Source organism: Cupressus sempervirens, chromosome 2 (assembly GCF_028749045.1).
Source record: "Cupressus sempervirens isolate cs-2001-9-10 chromosome 2, ASM2874904v1, whole genome shotgun sequence".
NCBI classification, from domain to species: Eukaryota; Viridiplantae; Streptophyta; class Pinopsida; order Cupressales; family Cupressaceae; genus Cupressus; species Cupressus sempervirens.
The window spans coordinates 322,475,290-322,496,155 of NC_143119.1; the positions used below are offsets into that span (position 1 = coordinate 322,475,290).

General features: G+C 33.8%; 1 long non-coding RNA gene across 1 annotated transcript in view; it reads left to right on the forward strand.

Moving 5' to 3' along the window:
- Positions 1-18,542, forward strand: part of LOC149572408 (uncharacterized) — a 19,692-nt gene extending 1,150 nt beyond the window's left edge. Inside the window, exons 2-3 of the long non-coding RNA XR_016359111.1 lie at positions 7,543-7,690; positions 18,362-18,542. This is a non-coding gene — a long non-coding RNA (uncharacterized LOC149572408). The remainder of the gene's footprint in view (positions 1-7,542; positions 7,691-18,361) is intronic.
- The last annotated feature ends 2,324 nt before the right edge of the window (positions 18,543-20,866 follow it).

Below are 20,866 nucleotides of genomic sequence, written 5' to 3' on the forward strand. Positions count from 1 at the left end.
TTACAGTTTTAGGGATCTTAGTACAAATGTAAGAGAACAATTTGAATAACATTATTAGGTTTCAATTTTTATTCTTTACAAGTGCTTGTAATGTAGTTAATCAAATAAACTGATACTATTCATATATCCTAACAATATTGTATCATTATTCATAAGTACAAAACATTTATGAATGATTAAATAATTATTAAAATATTAGAAATATGCATTATTATATATAATACTATTGTTTTTTTAATTGTTATATTGCATCCCCATCTTAGTTATAAGATATATTGCGAATCCAATCAAAATGCAATTCATTTAAATTTTTTATATGTAGTTTAATCTTTGTTGAAAGTTTGAATCTTTTAAATATTTGAGCTCTTTCAATGGTCATCATGGAAGTAGACTTTTGAAAATTCTATTTAAGATCACTGTTTTCCAATTGGGAATTTATGAATTTATTTCATCTACATCCTGTTGGGACATCAAACAAATCAACATATGCAGTTAAGTCACAAAAGATTTAATAAGATTAGAGTTGAATTCTCATGTGTCATAATCTAATTTTTTTATGAATAAAGTTGTTGAATTGCATTTACATATTGTCCTAGATAACCATGAGTTGTGTTTGTACCTTCATGTTGCAATTATTTTAATTCTTTGATCTTATTTCTACCATTTTATTTTTATCTAACCATATTTATTTTAGTCCACATAAGCATTTGTTAACAAAAAAGATATATCATTTCTTAATTTATTTTTAATGTATATCTTACAATATTTGTAATTTCTTATGCATATACATAGATTCACACATAACAAGTAGAAGAGACATAAGGTCACTCCCTAATGTCACTAGGGAAGTTTTTTGAAAGTAACACTAACAAATATAGATTTGGAAAGCTAAGAAATTAAAACTCACAATTTATTTCATCTATTTTTTCCCATATATTAATGAAGTATAAAGTGTTGGCAGTGGGCCAATGTTCGTTGCAAGGTTTGCGACATGGCTTAAATGCCTCCTATGGTTCTATAAGACTATTGGTTGTATTGGGAATTAATAAGTTGATCTTTTGGCGCAATGACAACCCTATCCTTTCTAACACTTGGTATCAGAGCTTGGTCATAGGTTCAAATCCTACAAGCCACGGTGAGTGACATTGGGAGGGGGATTATTGGCAGTAGCCTAGCATTCTTCGCAAGGTTTGCAACATAGCTTAACTAACTCATGTGGTTCTATAAGACTATTGGTTGTATTGGGCATCAATAGGTCAATCTTTTAGCACAACAAAAGCCCTATCATTTCTAACACAAAGTGCCATCTACAATAAACCACCTCTAAAGAGCAAGAACTTCACCCTCCTCTTTATCTTTTACTTTGCCACAGATAGGTGAGATTGTGAAAGAAAATCTAGCAATATTTTACAAGACTATTATCATATACCACCTTGTATAGAACTTATGCGACCACTACCACCATGCAAATATGTGGCCAAACTCCTAAAAATTTGGCAAAATGAAAAAAAAAACTCTCCACATGAGATAACTAGAAGGGTTTGAAAACATATTTCCTTTGTATTATAGGTTGATTAATTAAGAAAGTGGAGGTCATAAAATGTTCAAAGAGAACTTTCTCTCTTTCATCACCATCTATGATAGAAATACCTCATTTTTCATATAGGCACAATCCTTTTTCTTGAGTAAAAGGGACCAAGGAAGTTTAGAGACATGGAAGAGACACCTAAACAACTAGAAATCTTTGTTAAAACCTTAGTTTTCTTTTGTAGAAACCCAAAAAATATTCCACTGAAGCTTTTCTAGTCTTAAACTAGAGGCCTTTAATTAAGGCCAACATGAAGAGATCTTTCCGATTTTCTAAAAATTGATTCCTTTTAAAATATGTAATTGATTATTTGATATCTTGATTCCTTATTTTTAATATTTTAGTTTATCAACCAAAAAAGGAAAAAATGTAATAGTTAGTACAATATATTGAAAATGAAAACAAAAATCAGTTGTACTAATAAAGTATTATGTCATTTTTTATTTCCTTGTTCTTATGAGATTATATAATTAAAATTATTTATTAAATATTTTTAGAAAATAAATCTTTAAACTCATTTAGATTAAACAAATTTGTACTTTTTTTAACTTATTCAAGTTTAAGTTTGTTATTTATTTTTCTTAAAAAAAGGTTCATAGACAAAATATTATAAGGACATTTCTTTCTATCATGAGGTCTTTCTTTCTTTTATTTGTTCTTATAAACAACATATCATGGAATATAATACTCAAAATTCTTTAACATGTTTTTAATGTATATCTTTTACTAAGCATTAAAAGGATAACATAATTAATATATTATATAAATTTGAACAATAGTATCATCACAACAACACTATACTTATATTCTCTAGCCATGATTTGGTCTAGATGATAGAAAAAATCAAAGTTCCTCCCATGCCAACAATCAATTGCTACAAGCATTACAACTGGAAATGTTGATGCCAAAACATGATGTGAGAAATAACGTCTAGGTAGGTACTGTGAAGAGTGAAATTGCAGTTTGAAACATGTGCCAAACAATGGGCAATATTATTGTGAGAAACTTGTAACCCCTCAACCCAAATTAGTAATGCTAGATGTTAAATATAGTCCTCCAATGTTGCATAAGAGTAATGCCAAATAAGAAATATTAAGGACACTTCAAATAAAGGCATTCATCATATAATTTTTCCATAACAATTCTCTCTCTAGTCATAATACATATAATAAGGAATGCACACTAACTCATAATTATTAATTTAAGCCAAACAATCCGAATGTAAATCTAGAAATTGTAATCTAGATTTCAAGTTCTAGAATCCCAAATCAAGGGTTTCATATTCCTATTGCTAAATTGTATTCCACCAACCAAATACACCCTTAGCTTCTCACAAAATGGTCATTAAGGCTTTAGGAAACCTGTTTGTTTAAGAAAAGAGGAGATATGAAATGTTTAGGCTCAATTAAAGAAAACCACATGTTGTGAAACTTTTATCTCAAATCAAATAGGGGCACTTACAATTCAAATTAGGCACCTATAGGATGTTTTGTAAAAAGACATTCATAGCCAAAATATAATGTGCAAGTTTACAAATTGGTATTATGAGACCAACACTAGTCATTGAAATAATTTTTTATGCTATGAATGATAATCTTGAGCAGTATATATATATATATATATATATATGAAAACATAACAATTTTTTTTGAAATGTCTATTTACCTAACCAACAGAACATTAAATGAGATTACATATCTTTGAGGAGAATAGATCCATCACACCACTAGCTAAAAAATCCTACAAGTTGTGTCTCATTTTTAAAATCATAATACATGCATTTAAGAAAAATGAGTTGAAATGCCCTACCCAAAGATCCTTGGAACAAGGATAAATAAAAGGCAATACAGTTTTTTAAAGTAACAAGCATGGACTCAAACAACATCAACATGCAAACAATCAAAAGATCAAAATGAAAGATTTAACCAAGCAATCCCAAACACCCAACAATTTCCAAGTGTCACTACTTATCAATGCATTCACAACCAACTATGAAAGTTTCAAAAAACAAGAAACCATTAATCTTCAATTTGTCAAGCCCTAGGAAGTAGCACAACCCAATAGAGTATCCAGAACACCCTTCAAAATATGTCCAACAAGTTCAAAAATACTTTTTGTTTCCATGAGAAGGTTTTTGCACAAAAAACATGTGATACCATTCTAGTATTGTGCAACACGTACAATACTTTACTAGTGTTTCATGATAGAATTGGCTACTGCTGTTTGATACTTTCTAGTATCACACAATATTTCTCCCTATATTCATGTGATACTTTTCTAGTATTGCCCAATGCTAAACCAATGTCACCTTGGTTTACAAGGAAAAAGCTTGAAATATAATATAGAAGAAAAATGAGTTAGAATCTCCACACTAGGGAGTATTAGAACCACTTTAGTAGATGAGTAACCACTCGAAAGGATAAAGGAGATCACATAATTCTAACATCTTTACCATAACATCTAATCGATAGATTCTAATGAAATCATGTGGAAAGCAACATCACATTGGACATACATGTGCATAAATCAACTATCTCAATAAATTGAAATAACATAAACCACCTGGAAACATACTCCAAAAGATACGGAGAACCATGTCAGCATCTAGCTCTGAAACTAAACATGGAGGAAGGCCAACTTTGTACACTAGTCCCCAGCACTAGTAAATATAGCTATGCCTCCCAACCACTTGGAACCCATAGGTCCAAGCCCATTCTGTTGACAGTGTTCTGACCTTAAACACACACAAAATAGTCATCCATGGCTAACATTAATGATAAATAGTATAGAGGACTGAAACCAATGTCATGAGACAATATAATATAGAAAGTCCTAGTCAAACATTGTATGGGTCTATTATGTAGGAACTCTAGTGGAGAGTAGATCGTCTAGCATCATGCAGCCCAATCTAAACATCATGCAAAAAATATCCCTTAGAGTACCATCACATAGTGTGGAAACTCTCCCTCAAGATGCCATCATACACTATGGAAACTCTCCCTTGGAATGCCATCACACAGTACCATGAGATGCATTGTATAGGTACTCACATTTTAATTATATTAATTTTTATTATCCACTAGTTTATTTAGTTATCAATTAGTTAGAAAATTATTCACATCAACCTTGTCAGGAACATGACCTGGGGTTATCTAAGAAGCCCCTCCACACATCTACCCTACATACCCATGCTCATCACACAATGAGTCCCTGTAGACAATGCAATTTCCCAACCCAACCGCAATGAATATAACTCTGTTAATATCAACCCAAAGTTTGGGCCTCACAAGAACCCAACAAATGCACACATTCTTGGGTGTGGGCATGCCAACTACACAAAGATCACAAAAAACCAAGTTCGGATGAGAAATAAAAAAATAACAAGTATAGAAAATCACTCAAATAGCCTATATCTAGGAGTACAAATTTGGCATGAATCCTGATATAACAAAATACATCTAGGGTCAGATATGTATTCCTATGGATAATTTGAATCCACAACATGAGTGATAAGAAAACTTAAGAAAACTAGGTGACATGCAAATCGAGGTGAAAACCAAAGTGCCTGAAAACCAACAAAATTAAAATTCATTATGACACTAGGTACAAAAGTCATAAATATCAAATAAAATATGGGTTCAGAGTCTGTATGCAAAAATGACCAATATAATAGTATGAAACCCCAAAACCAAAAGCCCAAAAAGCCTCAAATTCTTGTACCTATCAGGCCAAGTAGCATTATCATACAGAAACAAAGGGGAACACTAGTTCTCAGCCTCCAAACAGTTTACTACCAGAAATAGACTTTAAAATGGAGTAAAAGCAATAAAATAGGAGAGCCCTACCTTGAAGCCGAAAGGGCTAAAATAGATTTGCCTACAATAGAATAATCACATCATGGCTACCACCAAAAAATTAGCAAATGAAGGTCTCCCTAAGCTGGACCCAATGAGCTCAACCTTGTGACAATACAACACCCGTAGCTCCTACAATGAATAAAACAATAAATCATTCTTAGAGTATTTTGGAATTTGGTCTCCAAGTTTCTATTCCACATTTGAGAAGTGAGGGAATAATTCCCTTTTGGAATATATATTCATTTTTAAAAGTGAATTATAATATCAAGAAATTAACTGGCCCACTAAAACAATCATTTTTCAACCTAGAAAAAAATGGGTAATTCCAATTAAATGGAAATAACTATTAAAAAGCTACAATGAATTAAAAATTAAATCAAATATAAAATTTCCATAAACTATTAAATTGCAATACTCCTCAATAAATTTTGTGACAATGAGAACCTCTAAAAGCACAAACATGCTCATGGGTCTAATCACATAATGCAAATGAGTCTGGATTTATTAAATCACCAGAGGGTTTAATTAAACAATTAAATAGGTTATGCCAACCATATAGGGACAACATTGGCTAGGTATGAATAGTTGAATCCCTAACTCCATTGGCCACTCCTGGGGATATAAATCTTACACACTAAACAACATGATCAAGTGCAATTGCATATAATAATATAGCTGAAGTGATACATGCATTAAATTACATAAATGATCATCTATTGAATAACATTAAAATATTCTATTTAAATCACTCACTGCATCATAAAATATCTCAAAGAAAAAATGAAGTAAATAACTATAGCATCAAATCAGAGTATCCAAAATCCAATAAGTCCATGACTCCATCATATAATCATAAATAGAGTATATGTCCAAATACAAAATAACCAAATATCAGCATAAAGCATCATGTCACATAAATAAACATTATCATGCAAATTTGATCAAATTGAATAACATAGAATCTACCATCTATGATAGTGGCAACCAAAATATAGTATCTAACCATTAGGTCATCTCGAGATTAAACCAATCATGAGTATCAAGGTATCTCTTGAATCAAAATATAATAAGGTACATAATGCAAACATGAGAGGCACAACATTAATGAAATTAATATCATGAATTTGAGTAAGTACAAACATCCAAAAATTCTATTAACTAAAATAATTATCACCTTGCAAGTGTTAGATACCACACAAGATTGAAAAAGGCCTCATACAATGAAAGTACCATTGATGTGAACAATATCCTTTATAATTAGAAGTGTTTGAAAGTACCAATCATCAGTATCAAAGTATCTCTAGAATTAAAATACATAATGCAAACATATAAGGTACTAAAGAAGTGAAATTAATATAATAAATTTGAATAAATAGGAATGACGTAAAATTCTATTAACTAAAATAATTATCACTTGTATTAGATAGCACACCAAATTAGAAAAAACCTCATACAATGAAAGTGCCATTGATGTGAATAATATCTTTATAGCTAGAAGGTTTGAAACCCTATAGCCTTTTTATTATAGGTTGATTAATCAAGAAATATTCATAAAATATTCAAAGATAACTTTCTCCATCTATGACATAAACAACCCATTTTGCGTATAGTCGCAATCCCTTTTCTTGAGTATAAAGGGACAAAAGAAGTTTAGAAACATGGAGGAGACACCTTAAAAACTAGAAATCCCGCCATACCTGCAGATCCCGCTTTCTCTTGAACTTCATTGGAAGCAAACCTCATCGGTGGATAAATAAGGCTTGCTTTGAAGGATACTCTATGAGCGTCTGTAAGTGAAAGACCTGATGAAGATAATCAGATGGGTAATGCATGGTGGAGAAGCAGGGCACGTGCGACACGGGGAAACAAATTTGTATACCCTAATCGCATGTGCTCTCCTTGTCCGCCACGCCATATCCATTTCCAAACATATTAGTTTTATGTACAAGATTGTTTTGAAAATCAATTGTATATATTTTTCATTTTATTCATGCAGCAGTTGGTTTCAGAAACAATTCTTTCAATAACTTATATAATTTATGAGTGTTTTCATTGAAGATTCACTAATATTTTCTGTTGGAGAATGTTTTGTATCAGAAGTATTTCTTTCTACGGTGATCAGGGAAGGATAAAAGAATATTAACAGGTTTAGGCGGGCCGAGAGTTTCTGGAATTCTGCGTCTCAGTACTTGGAATCTACAAAATTATCAAGTTTCAGCCAATATGGTTCTTGTCACTGTTTCATGTAAGTATTATATTATTGTTATTGATAGATATGCAGGAATAGATTATAATGTTATGACGTTTGAAGAGGCAGAGACATTTTTGCTAGAATATAAAAAAACTTTAGTGAAAAGCAAGGGCTAAAACACAAATCCTCAATTTTAGGGCTACAAAGATACCATCAGTCAACGGGATGGGGTCAATCATCCAGAACGTCTGAACTTAAAATAATAACAATGTATTTGATGGTTGTTTATGTGTATAGTATAAGATTGTTTATTATCAAGAGTCGGCACCGGCTGTGATTAATGTGCCGACTAAAGATAGCGAAGCTCACAGTCTGCAGATTGATCATAATTATTGGTTTTTTTATCGAGAAATTATGGTGCTCGGTCTCAATGGTCAAAGTATTGAATTACTGTTTTAGGGATCTTTAATAAAAATGTTAGAGAACAATTTGAATAAATTTATTAGTTTTCAATTTTTAATCTTTACTAGTGATTTGTAATGTGGTTAATCTAATACACTGATCTCAGATATCAGATATCCTAACAGTATTATATCGTTATTCATAAGTACAACACAAAATATTTATGAATGGTTTAATAAGTACTAAAATATTAGACACATGCATTATTATATGTAATATTTTTTTTTTTTTTATTGTAATATTGTATGGCCATCTTAGTTATAGGATATATTGTGAATCCAATCAAACTGAAATGTTTTTATATTTTTTATAAGTAGTTTAATTTTTGTTGAATGTTTGAATCTTCTAAATATTTGTTTTCTTTTAATTGTTATCATGGAAGTAGACTTGTGGAGATTCAGGTCACGGTTTTTAGTTTGGGAATTTAGGAATTCATTTCGTCTACCTCTTTTTGGTACATCAAACAAATCAATGGACACACTTTAGTCACAAAAGATTTATAAGATAAAATTTTAATTCTCACCTATCACAATCTATATTTTTATGAATAAATTTTTTGAATTGCATTTATGTATATTCCTAGATAACCATGAGTTATGTTTGTACATTCCTATTGTAATTATTTTAATTTTTGATTTTATTTCTACCATACTATTATTATATAATGACATTTATTTTAACCCACATGCGATTATTTTAACGAAAATTATATATCATTTCTTAATTTTTAAAAAATATATATCTAACAATATTTGTAATTTCTTATTGATATACATATATTCACACATAATAAGTAGTAGAGACATAAGGTCACTTCTTAATGTCACTAGGGATGTTTTTTGAAAGTGACATTAATAGATATAGAGCTCAAAAAGTAAGAAAGTAAAATAGGCAACGTAGATGCTTATATTATAAGAACACCAAATAGATGTTGATGACATTCTATTTCATCTAATTTTTTCCATATATTAGTTTGGTATAAAGTTCCATCTACAATAAACCACCCCCTAAATAGTAAAAACTTTACCATCCTCTTTATCTTTGACTTTGTCATGGATATGTGAGATAGCCAAAGAAAATCTAGGAATTATTTATCAAGACTATTATCATATACCATCTTGTATAGAACCTATTGAACAACTACCATCATGAAAAGATGAGCCCAAAAAGTCCACCCAAACAAAAAAATTCTCCACATGAGATAATCAAAGAATTATCTACATGAGTTGCTTTTAGTAGAAATTTGGTGAGGAAATCTAGGACCCTATGATCCTAAAATGTTGATAGAAAGATCTCTAGAATGTCTAATGCAGAACCCTAGGTGCAATGAGATGTACAATTCATCATTGGTTAACATGCTTCTAGAAGACACCCATGTACAAAAAATTAATTAAATGAATTTAAATTTAAAACATTACTATTCTATAAAAACATGCCTTAGTAAAAAATGAAATACTAGAATCAATAGAGAAAGTAGAAAATAAATTTCATATTTTTTCATAAGTTTTGAACAAAATATAGCATAGAAGGAATCCAAACTTTGATGTACCCTAAATAAATTTGAGGGTAATCTCCAAGAGGAATCATATACCATGAAAAATGTAGTATCCAAAAGGGGAGAAAAGTCATGGATTAAACCCCATGAGCTTTGAACATGGTAAGAGAATTAGAAGAGTTTTTGAAAAGATATTAGTTTTCCACAAAATGGGAAAGAAAGCTTTAGGAAAGCCATGTGTTTAAGAAAATTGGTGATATGAAATCCTTGGGATCAATTAATGAAAACCATGTGTTGGGAAACTTTTATTTCAAATCAAATAGAGGCTCCTAAGATTCAAATTATATAGTATAGGATGGTGTACAAAGTGATAGTCATAGCCAAATAATAATGTGTAATTTTATAAAGAGGTGTTAGGATACCAGCACTAGTTGTTGCACCATTTTTCTATGCTATGAATGATAATATTGAGTAGCACACATATGAAAAGGTAACATGAAAATTGCAAATGTCTATTGACCTAGCCAAGGGACCTTTGAATGAGATTTCATATCTTTTCAAAGAGAGTAGATTCATCACACCACTAGCTAACAAATCCCACAAGTTGTGTCTCATTTTTTAATCATAAGACATGCATTTAAGAAAAATTAAAGAAAATGATATCATGAATCTGAGTAAGTAGGGATGATGAAAAATTATGTTGATTAAAATAACTATCACCTTGTCAGTGTTAGATAGAACACCAAATTGGGAAAGGCCTCATATAATGAAAGTACCATTGATGTGAACAATATCCTCTATGTTCTAGAAGGGTTTAGAAACCTATTGCCTTTTTATTATAGGTTGAATAATTAAGAAAGTAGAGGTCGAAAAATGTTCAAAGATAACTTTCTCTCCTTCATCGTCATCTATCACAAAAGCAACCCATTTTGTATATGGGAAAAATCCCATTTCTTGAGTATAAAGGGACCAAAGAAGTTTAGAGACCTGGAGAAGACACCTAATCAACTATAAATCTTCATGAAAAACTTTTCTTTCTTTTGTAGAGACCCAAAAAATGGTGCACCAAAGCTTTTCTAGTATCAAACTAGAGGCCTTTAATTGAGGCCAACATGAAGAATTGTTTCCTAATTTCAAAGAACTGATTCTTTTAAAAATATGTAGTTTATTATTTGATAGCTTCATTCCTTCTTTTTTAATGTTTTGGTTTACTAGTAGAAAAAGGAAAAATGTAATAGTTAGTACAATATATTTAAATTGAAAATGAAAATAAGATGTATCGATAATATAATATGCCATTTGAAGTTATGTATTTATTTCAGTTCAATGATGATCTATACATGAGGAGACAAAACAATATGGCGTTCCTGGTCTGTGTTTTTTCCTGGATGCCCTAGCCAACCCATGCCCTATTTTGTGGCTTCTTCACAGTGCGTGAGGGGTTTTGGGTGCTATGGGGCCTTTGCTGAGGGTTGTTATTTGATTGGAGACCGGCCTGGTCTAATATGGGCCCGTGGGTGTCTTATTTGCCTACCTGGTTGCAGGTTTCAATGCCAAACAAAAGTGTGCTTTGGAGGGAGATCTAAGGCACACGGTGTGTGTGGGGCCTCTGCCCCATCTTCCTCTTTCTTTTTCTATGCTCCAATTCATTGGTGAATGGGGGACTGAGGGTTAGCGTCTTCACAGATTCTGATTGACGATATGGTGATGGGTGAGCCATCCTTTTTGATGCATGAAAATAATAAGGCTCTAAATGGTGAACTCTAGGCAGAAAATGGTGTTTCCTCTCCCAAAGGGATGCTACAATTAAAGAAAGTAAACAGATGCTTGTAGCATGCTAAGGACCAACCTATTCTGGTTATTCAACCAAAATAAGTATCAGAGGATGTTGAATACTGGAGTAATCATGCCCTTATTTGTAAATTTCAGGACCTTCAACTCTCTTTTCCTGTGCTAGATTCTTGGGCTTGTCAAGTGTGGAACCTAGAAGGAGATATGGAGATCTTGCTAGCAGCAAACAACTATTTTATGGTTATCTTTTCAAGCATGACGGATAGGAATAGGGCTTTCGAAGGGGGGCCATATTTCTTTAATTAGGTGGGGCTTTTCATTAACCTTGGCACATGGGATTCAACTTTTCTGAGGAGATCCCTTTGTGAGTTTCGGTGTGGGTTCACTTGCCAAGGCTTCTGTTGGAATTTTGGAGAGAGGACATTCTTTACTCAATCTCTTTGTTTCTTTGAAAACTTGTGGGTTAAGGTACTCAGACACAAGATCATAAGGTAATTTCTTTTGCCCACATTTGTGTTGAAGTAGATTTAAATAATCCATTGCCAGACTCTATGGAGATTTGCATGGGATCATCTTCTTGGATCCAACAGTTGGACTACGAGACCCTTCCATTCAGGTACAGAATCTACCCTGAGTATGGACATTTACATCGCAGATGTCCCAGGAATAAATCCTCCTCCTTGGATGCCCCTAGTCTCCCTAAGGAGAATGTGAGGAGGGCCCCCCAATCTAATAGACCTATTGATAGTGAAGGATTTATTCAAGTCAAGTCCTGTAACAAAGGCAAGGGTAAGCAGAGAACTGGGATGGATAGGCGGATTGAAGATAGCTTTAATAGATTTGATGTTCTTGGAGATATGGTCCAAGAGGAAGGCAATTCAATTGAGAACTCTTTGGGGGTTCTAGGTCAACATGCATTTCTAGTTGATGCTATGTAGAAGAAAGATCTAATTCTACTTGCAGGGAACCAATAGGTTAGATAGGTGGATATTGATTTGCCACCTCTTGCTCAGGAAAATGGAGACCTCTGAGGGTCACAGGTGTCGAAGGGCTCAGTCTTGGTGACTCCTGATCCCACTACACCTAAGGGGGGCTCAAATTCTATTAAGTGCACTAAGGCTCCTCTTGTCTTAGGCATACGAAAAAAAAATTTCAAAAAGGGGACTTTAGACAAAGCATCAAAGAGTGGCAGAAAGACTGATCAAGAGAAGGTAAAGATAATTGGTGAGAACTTGGTTGAGTTTGGGTCTGTAAAACCCATTGATTCTCATTTCTCCCAACCCCATAAATGATTATTTTGTCATGGAATGTAAGGGGGTTGAACATCATCCCCAGAAAAAAGGTTATTTGCAGATTAATTGAGTCTCAGTCTCTGGATGTGGTCTTTATTCAGGAAACTAAGCTTACAATGGAAGGATTAGCTACTTGTGCCTCGCAAATCTGGCCCCAGGACTCTTGGTAGGGGGTGGGTGCTTTGAATAGTTCTGGGGGTTTGGCTTTTCTTTGGAACCCAAGGAAAGTTACCCCCTTATGGTGGATTTCTAGCCGATCTTCTATTTCTTTAGTTGCCTCTAGTTTTGAGGCTGGGAAAAGATGTCTTCTATCCAATATTTATGCTCCTATGGCCTTTACTGGTAAATCCCATTTATGGACCCATATTAGATTCATTCGATCCCTGGACCCATTTCTTCCATGGATTGTGGCTGGTGATTTTAATGCTATTATCAGTTTGGAGGAAAAACATGGTGGCCTGGCTAGGTTGGATATGTCTTCAAATCTGCTCAGGGATATGATTGGTTTTTTGAATCTCATTGATGTGAATTCAGGTAATGGGATCTTTACATGGAATAATCAGAGATGTGGTGGCAAGGCTACATCAGAAAGACTTGATAGATTTTTAGTTTCTTGCTATTGGATGAACAACAGATGGGCCACCAGTTCTGAAATTCTTAACTAGAGGGGGTCTGACCACTAGCCTATTAAACTCTTGATCACCTCATATAATGCAACCAAGAATCCCTCTTTCAAATTTCCATTGATGTGGTTAAGGGACTCATCCCTTTCAGAGTATGTGTTGGATTGGTGGTATGAGGGGAAGCCTGCCCATGGAACGACTATGTACACTTTAAGCAAAAGGCTCCAACATGTGAAGTATAGGCTTAAGAGATGGAATAAACAACATTTTGGGAATTTACAAGCTCTGAAGGTTGCTGCCCAGACCAAACTAAATGATATCACCCATCAGATTTGGGACCAGGGGATGACCTCCGATTTGAGTAAAGCTGAATCCTTGGCTCTTAAGGGATTGGAAGAATGGGAGCTTTGGGAGGAGATTTTCTGGAAGCAGAAATCTCACATTGATTGGCTACAAGAGGGGGATAGGAACATAGCTTTCTTTCAGAACTCAGTTAAGGCCTGGAGATAAGGGAATTCTCTCTCCTCTCTTGTTGCATCTGATGGCACTCAGATCTTTTCTTGTGAAGAAATCTCAAGGGAAGCTATTAATTACTTTTCCAGTCTGTTCACTAGAGATGATCTTTCTGCTGGGGATGAGGAGCATGCCATCCTAGATTGTGTTCCCCACCTTGTCTCTATCGAGATGAATGAGGCCCTCTTGCACCCTATCTTGTTACCTAAATTGGAGAAGATTGTGTTTAATATGAAGAAAGGTAAGGCCCTTGGCCCAAATGGATTTCCGATTGAGTTTTTTAGGAATTCTGGGAGATAGTTAAGTTTGATCTCCTAGAAGTAGTCCAAGAATCACATAGGAACAAGCAGATGTTGAATACTTTGAACTCTACATTCTTGGCTCTCATTCCTAAGAATGAAGGGGCTAATCGATTAGATCAATTCAGGCCTATAGCGTTATGCAACGTTGTCTGCAAGATCATCACCAAATTGATTGTTGAGAGACTCAAGCCTATTCTTGTTTCAATTTCTGTTGAACAGGGGGGCTTTGTTGAAGGTAGGCAAATTTTGGATGGAATTGTGATTGGTATGGATGTGGTCCACTTTATGGCAGCTTCTAAAGAGAAAGCTATGTTCATTAAACTGGACATGTCTAAATCCTACGACAAGGTAAGTTGGGAATTCTTACAAAAGATTCTTTTGACTTTTGGTTTTGACAAGAAGTGGGTGGATTGGGTTCTTAGCTATGTGACTTCATCCTCCTTCTCTATTCTCATCAATGGGGAACCTTCAGACCTGTTTGGTGCTTCTCAAGGACTTTGGCAAGGGGACCCTCTGTCTCCCTACTTGTACATTATCATTGTGGAGGGTCTTGGTAGATTTATAAGATCCTAGGTGTGATAGGGTCTTATCTAAGGTTGGAGTTGGAATAATGATAGTCCTTCCTACTCCCATCTTCAGTTCGTGGATGACACCAAGTTGATGGGCATGGCTACAATCAGCGAGGTAGTAAACATCAGGAAAGCTCTGGATATCTATTTGAAAGCTTCAGGTCAGAAGATTAATGATGATAAATCATCCATTTATTTCTTTAATACACCTCAGCTTATATTGAGTAGGATTGCTAGAATTCTTAGGTTCCAAATCGGATCCCTTCCTTTGATGTATCTTGCAGTCCCTTTGTCCTTGGGTGCTCAGTGGAGGGGTTACTGGCAAGGGATCTTGGATAAGTTTTAGAATAAGGTTACTCATTGGACTTATAGGTGGTTATCTTCAGTTGGCAGAGTGATTCTATTAAAGATTATGGTACAGTCTCTTCCCATTTACAGGTGTTGTGTTCAGGTCCCTCCATCAAACTTTTTGAGGGATTTCAATGCTTTATCTCAGCAATTCCTTTGGTCTGGTAACCTTATGTCCTCAAAGTGGAGCTTGGTTAAGTGGGAGTGTGTGTGCAAGCCGAAGCATGCTAGTGGCCTTGGTCTTAGATCGATGGCTCTAGTTGTCATGGCTTTGGCTGCCAAGCTGTACTGGCACTGGTGCAACAACTAGGATCAAGATTGGGCCAAGATTCTTGTCCATAAGTACCTTCCTAGAGTTGATCACTTTGATGTGCCATGCCTTCCTTTGATAGGAAGGGGCTCTTATATTTGGGACACTCTTAAGAAGGGAGCTTATCTGGTTAAGGCTGGTCTCTTCTGGATTTGCAACAGAGGTTCGGAGGCTCTATTTTGGCAAGATTCTTGGGATGACCATCCTCCCATTCTATCTTGCTTTCCCCAGCTCCATCTTCTTTGTCATAATTTCATTAATTTTGGTTGGTATAAGGTAGAACATTTTAAGACTATCAAGCAATTGGGTCAGGTGGAGGTAACTTGCTGGAAGGATACTCAGGAGTGGCCTACTGGAGGCTTTGATGAGGACCGTTCCCTCCTTTCTAAAGCTTTGGAGAATAGGTTTTGTAGCTCCCTCAAGGAGAGGGATACTCTGGCTTGTAGTCCTAGCCCTAAAGGTAAATACACGGTGGCTCAGGGATATGCTACTCTTGACAACAACTTACAGGGTCTAGGTGAAGTGTAGTGGTGGAAGAAGGTATGGAGCCACTTCTCTTGGCCCAAATGTAATTTTTTCTTATGGCTGTTGGCTCAGAAGAAATGCCTCACTTGGGATAACTTTTGCAAACAAGGTTTTCAAGGTCCCTCTATCTACTTTCTCTGTTCGAGTAATGAGGAGTGTGTCTCCCACTTGTTCTTTCTTTGCCCCTTTTCACCTGGGAGATATGGCACAGATGGTGGGAAGCTTGGGGTCAAGGATGCACCTGTGTTACTTCTCTTATTGATTTCTAGGATAGTTTGGGCAGACCGCCAGCGAAGACTCCTTTCTTGCATGTGGCTTGGATGGTTGGGCCAATTTTCATTCTCTAGAATCTTTGGCTGGAATGGAATCGTGGAATTTTTTGTGATTCCAAACTTGGAAGCTCTCAACTTTGGAAGGTCATTCTTAATAGGCTTTAGGAGACTCTTTTTGCTAAGTGTGATATGTCTGTAGCTATAGATCCTTGCGATCAAGGTATTGTGAGGAATCTAAATTTGGGGGATAATAGTTGGAGATGCACTCTTTGAAATAGATCTCCCCCTGTCAAGCAGCGAGTCTACCAAGTTGGGAGATGGACGCTCCCTCCAATCGGTATCTTGAAGATTACTACTGATGGCTCTTCTAGGGGAAACCTGGGTCATGCCAGTATTGGGGATATAGGTAGAGGTAATGATGGTGATTTTTTTTTTCTCTTCTCTTCTTACAAGGGTCAACATTCTAATAACCTAATGAAATCCCTTGCTATCAAGATGGTTGTGGAGTGTGGACGTTCTTTAGGATGGAAGAATATCATCTATGAGTCTGACTCTCAGATTGTTGTGGATATGTTGAACAACTAGACCTTGGAGGATGTTAGTTGGAAACTTGCTTCTTTGGTCAAACAAATTCTTAGTGTTTGTAGCTCTTTGGACTTTGTCTCCTTTCACCATATCCCTCACATATGGAACAAAGTGGCCAATTGTTTGGCAAAATGGGCTTCAGAGAAGTTGGGTACTTGGGATATTAGAGGTAGGGATGAGTTACCTTTGGATTATTCTGAGATTCTTGAACACTTGCTAGTGGAAGACAGGAGTATGTAATGTTTTCTTGGGCCTTTGGTTTATGCTATATATCTTGGTTTTGATTGAATAAATTTTTACCCCTCTTTTTTCAAAAAAAAATAAAAAATAAAAAATAAAAAAAATAAAATTATATATATATATATATATATATATATATATATATATATATATATATATATATATATATATATATATTATGCCATTTTTAATTTCCTTCATATTATGGGAATATATAATTCAAATTACTCATTAAATTTCATTGGAAAATAAATATTTGAATTCATTTATATTAAACAAAAATAGTATTTGTTAACTTGGTCAAGTTTAAATTTGATTAAAAATTTTCTATAAACAAAGATGCATAGTGAAAATCTTATAAGGACATTTCTTTCTATCATGAAGTCTTTTTTATTTAATTTCTTCTTATAAAAAACATATAATGGAATAAAATACTTGAAATTCTTTAGCATATTTTAAATGTATATCTTTTACTCAACATTAAATAGTTAACATAATTAATATTTAATATTAATTTGAACAAGAGTTTCGAAAAATGATCTAATATAATAGAATATATACATGAAACATGGATAGAATGACTAAGAGGAATTATATTATATATAATGATATTATTTATAAGTCTTTTAAATGGAGAAATATAATATTTCTTAATTCTCATACAAGAAAGTGTTTTTTTTATTATGGGAAAAATGTTTTTATGGGGAAAAAATTCAATACATATTTGTGATGATCCCTTTTTAACCTCTTAACCTAAATTCCAAAATTTAGGCATAAGTTAGGGAATCATCCAATATTTAGCAACCTATGACCATCATTATTATTAAGGTGTTTAAGGAGATGAGTGTTTACGCTAATGAACATAATCATTTGGAAGATTTCTTCATATAGGGCACAAGAATCTTTCTCTCTCCTTATTACAATCATCATAAGATGGAAGACTTATGGTTCCAAAGGGCGCAAGAAACAAACTACAAGTAGTTCGCTAGAGGATATTTGTCATGTGCTCGAAATTACTCCACCTCTCCCTCCACAAACTCCCTACCCTAAGATATCATAATGTGGATGAGAAATAGACCCGTATGTACTATAATTGAAATATGTTCCTAATGCTATTATAATTCCTTAGGAATGTATCTTAATATATTATACATGTATCCCTTAATTCAATATTTATTTATATTTCATATATTCACATCTATACTTGTGTGTGTATGTGTGTCTATATATATATATATATAATGACTTGTATCATGTTTTTACCCTTAATGAAATTTCTAATATAATTCAATGTTTATTCTTGTATGTAAGAAACTAATATTAATTTCATTAATCACTTTTAATTTAACTACATCTATATTCTTAAGTATTAAGCCTGATGTCAGTCCTTTTTTGCAGGGAATTTGGGTACCTGACTACACCTTTTGACGTAGAGGCTATTTGTACTTTGGCATAGGGGTTGTCTGTACTTTGGCATAGAGGCTATCCGTACTTTGGCATGGATATTTCATGCACACATGGAATATTTATAACTTTGTTTCCTATTTTCTCACTGCACTTTTTCATTCCCTTTCAAAGTTAACCCTAACCCTAATAAATATTGCTTGGAGCAGACATGAGTGAAAAGTCATGCCTCAATATATATATATATATATATATATATATATATGTTATCATTATTTATCGAATGTTATGTTGTTAATTAGATTTATGTTTATTTATTGCTTTTAGTATAGTTTATAAAGTTATATTATTTTTATTTGAAAAGTATTTATACTTTATGGTAAGGATATTTGTAATATAAATATGAGAGATGAATGATTAACACCTTTTTCTCGGTGACCATTAGTTTAACATTAATACTATTAATTATAATTTTTATGCTATTGATTGATATAATTTAATAATAGTGTTATTACACTAATGTATTTAAGATATTAACTCAAATATTAAAACAAATATAAGCATATGTTTTTATAAAGAAATAATACATTAATCATGGCTCATGATAGTCCACCCTTCCTAAATTTGCTTGTCCTCAAGCAATGTTGAGTGAGAAATGACTCTTCTCCCACCCATGTAGCATCTTCCATGGGTAGATTTTTCCATTTCACTAAGTATTTTGGAATAGTCCAGTTCCTTAGTTTCTTGTCATGCTTTTCAAGAATAACCTCAGGTTCTAAGATGATTTTTCCTTCATTATCTAGTGGCGGAAAATCAACACAAGGGCTTATATGTTTCCCAATGACTTTCTTTAGTCTAGATACATGAAAGATATTGTGAATCCTACTATTCTTAGGTAATTCTATCTCATAGGCTACTTCACCTACCCTTCTTAAGATCCAATATGATCCATAGAAATGTGGCTTTAATTTCTCCACTCCATTTATCTTAAGTGAAGATTATTTGTAGGGTTGTAGTCTTAAGAATACCAGATGTCCAACTTCGAACGTCCTTTCCACTCACTTTCGATCAACATATATATTCTATTGGTTTTGAGCATGGTGGAGATAATTTTTTAGAGTTTTCATAATATCAATGTTTTGTTGGATGAAATCGTTTGCTCTTGGTACCTTTCTTTCTTCAATAATTAGATCTCCGAATGTAATGGCTTCATATCCCTATAATGCTTTAAACAAACTCATCTTAATTAACATGTGATGGGTGTTATTATAGCAGTATTCTCCTAAGTGTAACCATTGGATCCATGCATTGTGTTGTCCTATCACATAGTTTTTGAGATAACCTTTTATCTATTTATTAACAATTTCATTTTGTCCATCTATTTGGGGATGATAACTGGTGTTGGGAGTCAACTTAGTTCCTGCTAATTGGAAAAGTTCTTTCCAAAATAGGCTGAGAAACTTTCTATCCCTATCACTAATAATATTCTTTGGTAACTTGTGTAGCCTAAAAATTTCTTTGAAGAATAACTTTGCTATCTGTGGTGCCTTATAATGTATGGATATTGGAAAGAAATGTGTATATTTGGTCAACCTATCCACCACTACAAATATGGAATCTCTTTCTCGAACTTTTGGTAACCCTATAATGAAATCCATGGAAACACTTTCCCACTTTTGATATGGAATGGGTAATGGTTTTAATAAACCAACTGGGTGGTTCTATTCGGACTTATTCTTCTAGCATGTGATACATTCTTGGACATACTTCGTAATGTCCTCTTTTTGGCCTTTCCAAGAGTACCTCTCCCTTATCTTCTTGTAAGTCTTGTAGAACCCTGTGTGTCTAGATAGGGGGTTGTCATGGTATTCCTTCATAATTTTTCCTTTAACCTTGGAGTTTGCTGCGAGCAGTATCCTTCCCCTATATAGAATGAGTTCTTCAATTATTTTGAATTCATAATTTGGTAAATTTCCCTCCATGATCTCATTAGTTCCTAGGTCCTTAGCATATTCTACAACAATGTCATTTTTCCAATTGCCTATGATACTAGTAAGAGTGTTCAAATGGCCTTGCTGAGATAGGGCACCTACTACTACATTATTGGTTCCTTTAACGTACTCAATATCAAAATTATAGTCTTGGATCTTGCTTACCCATTTTTGCTAGTGATCATTAAGGTCTTTCTGATTCATGAAGAACCTTAAGCTATTATGGTCTATTTTAATATTGAACCTTCCACATACTAGATATTGTCTAAATTTTACCAATGTGTGCATGATAGCCAACATTTCCTTATCATAGATTGAGTAATGCCTTTCTGTATTTGAAAGTTTTCAGCTCTCGAAAGCAATAGGATGTTTGTTTTGCATGAGTACTTCCTTAATTCCTTCACTTGAAGCATCACACTATAATTCAAAGGGTAGTGCAAAATCTAGAATAGCTAAGACTAGGCAAGAGCTCATTTTTTCCTTTAACTCTTCAAAAGGTTCTTGTGCT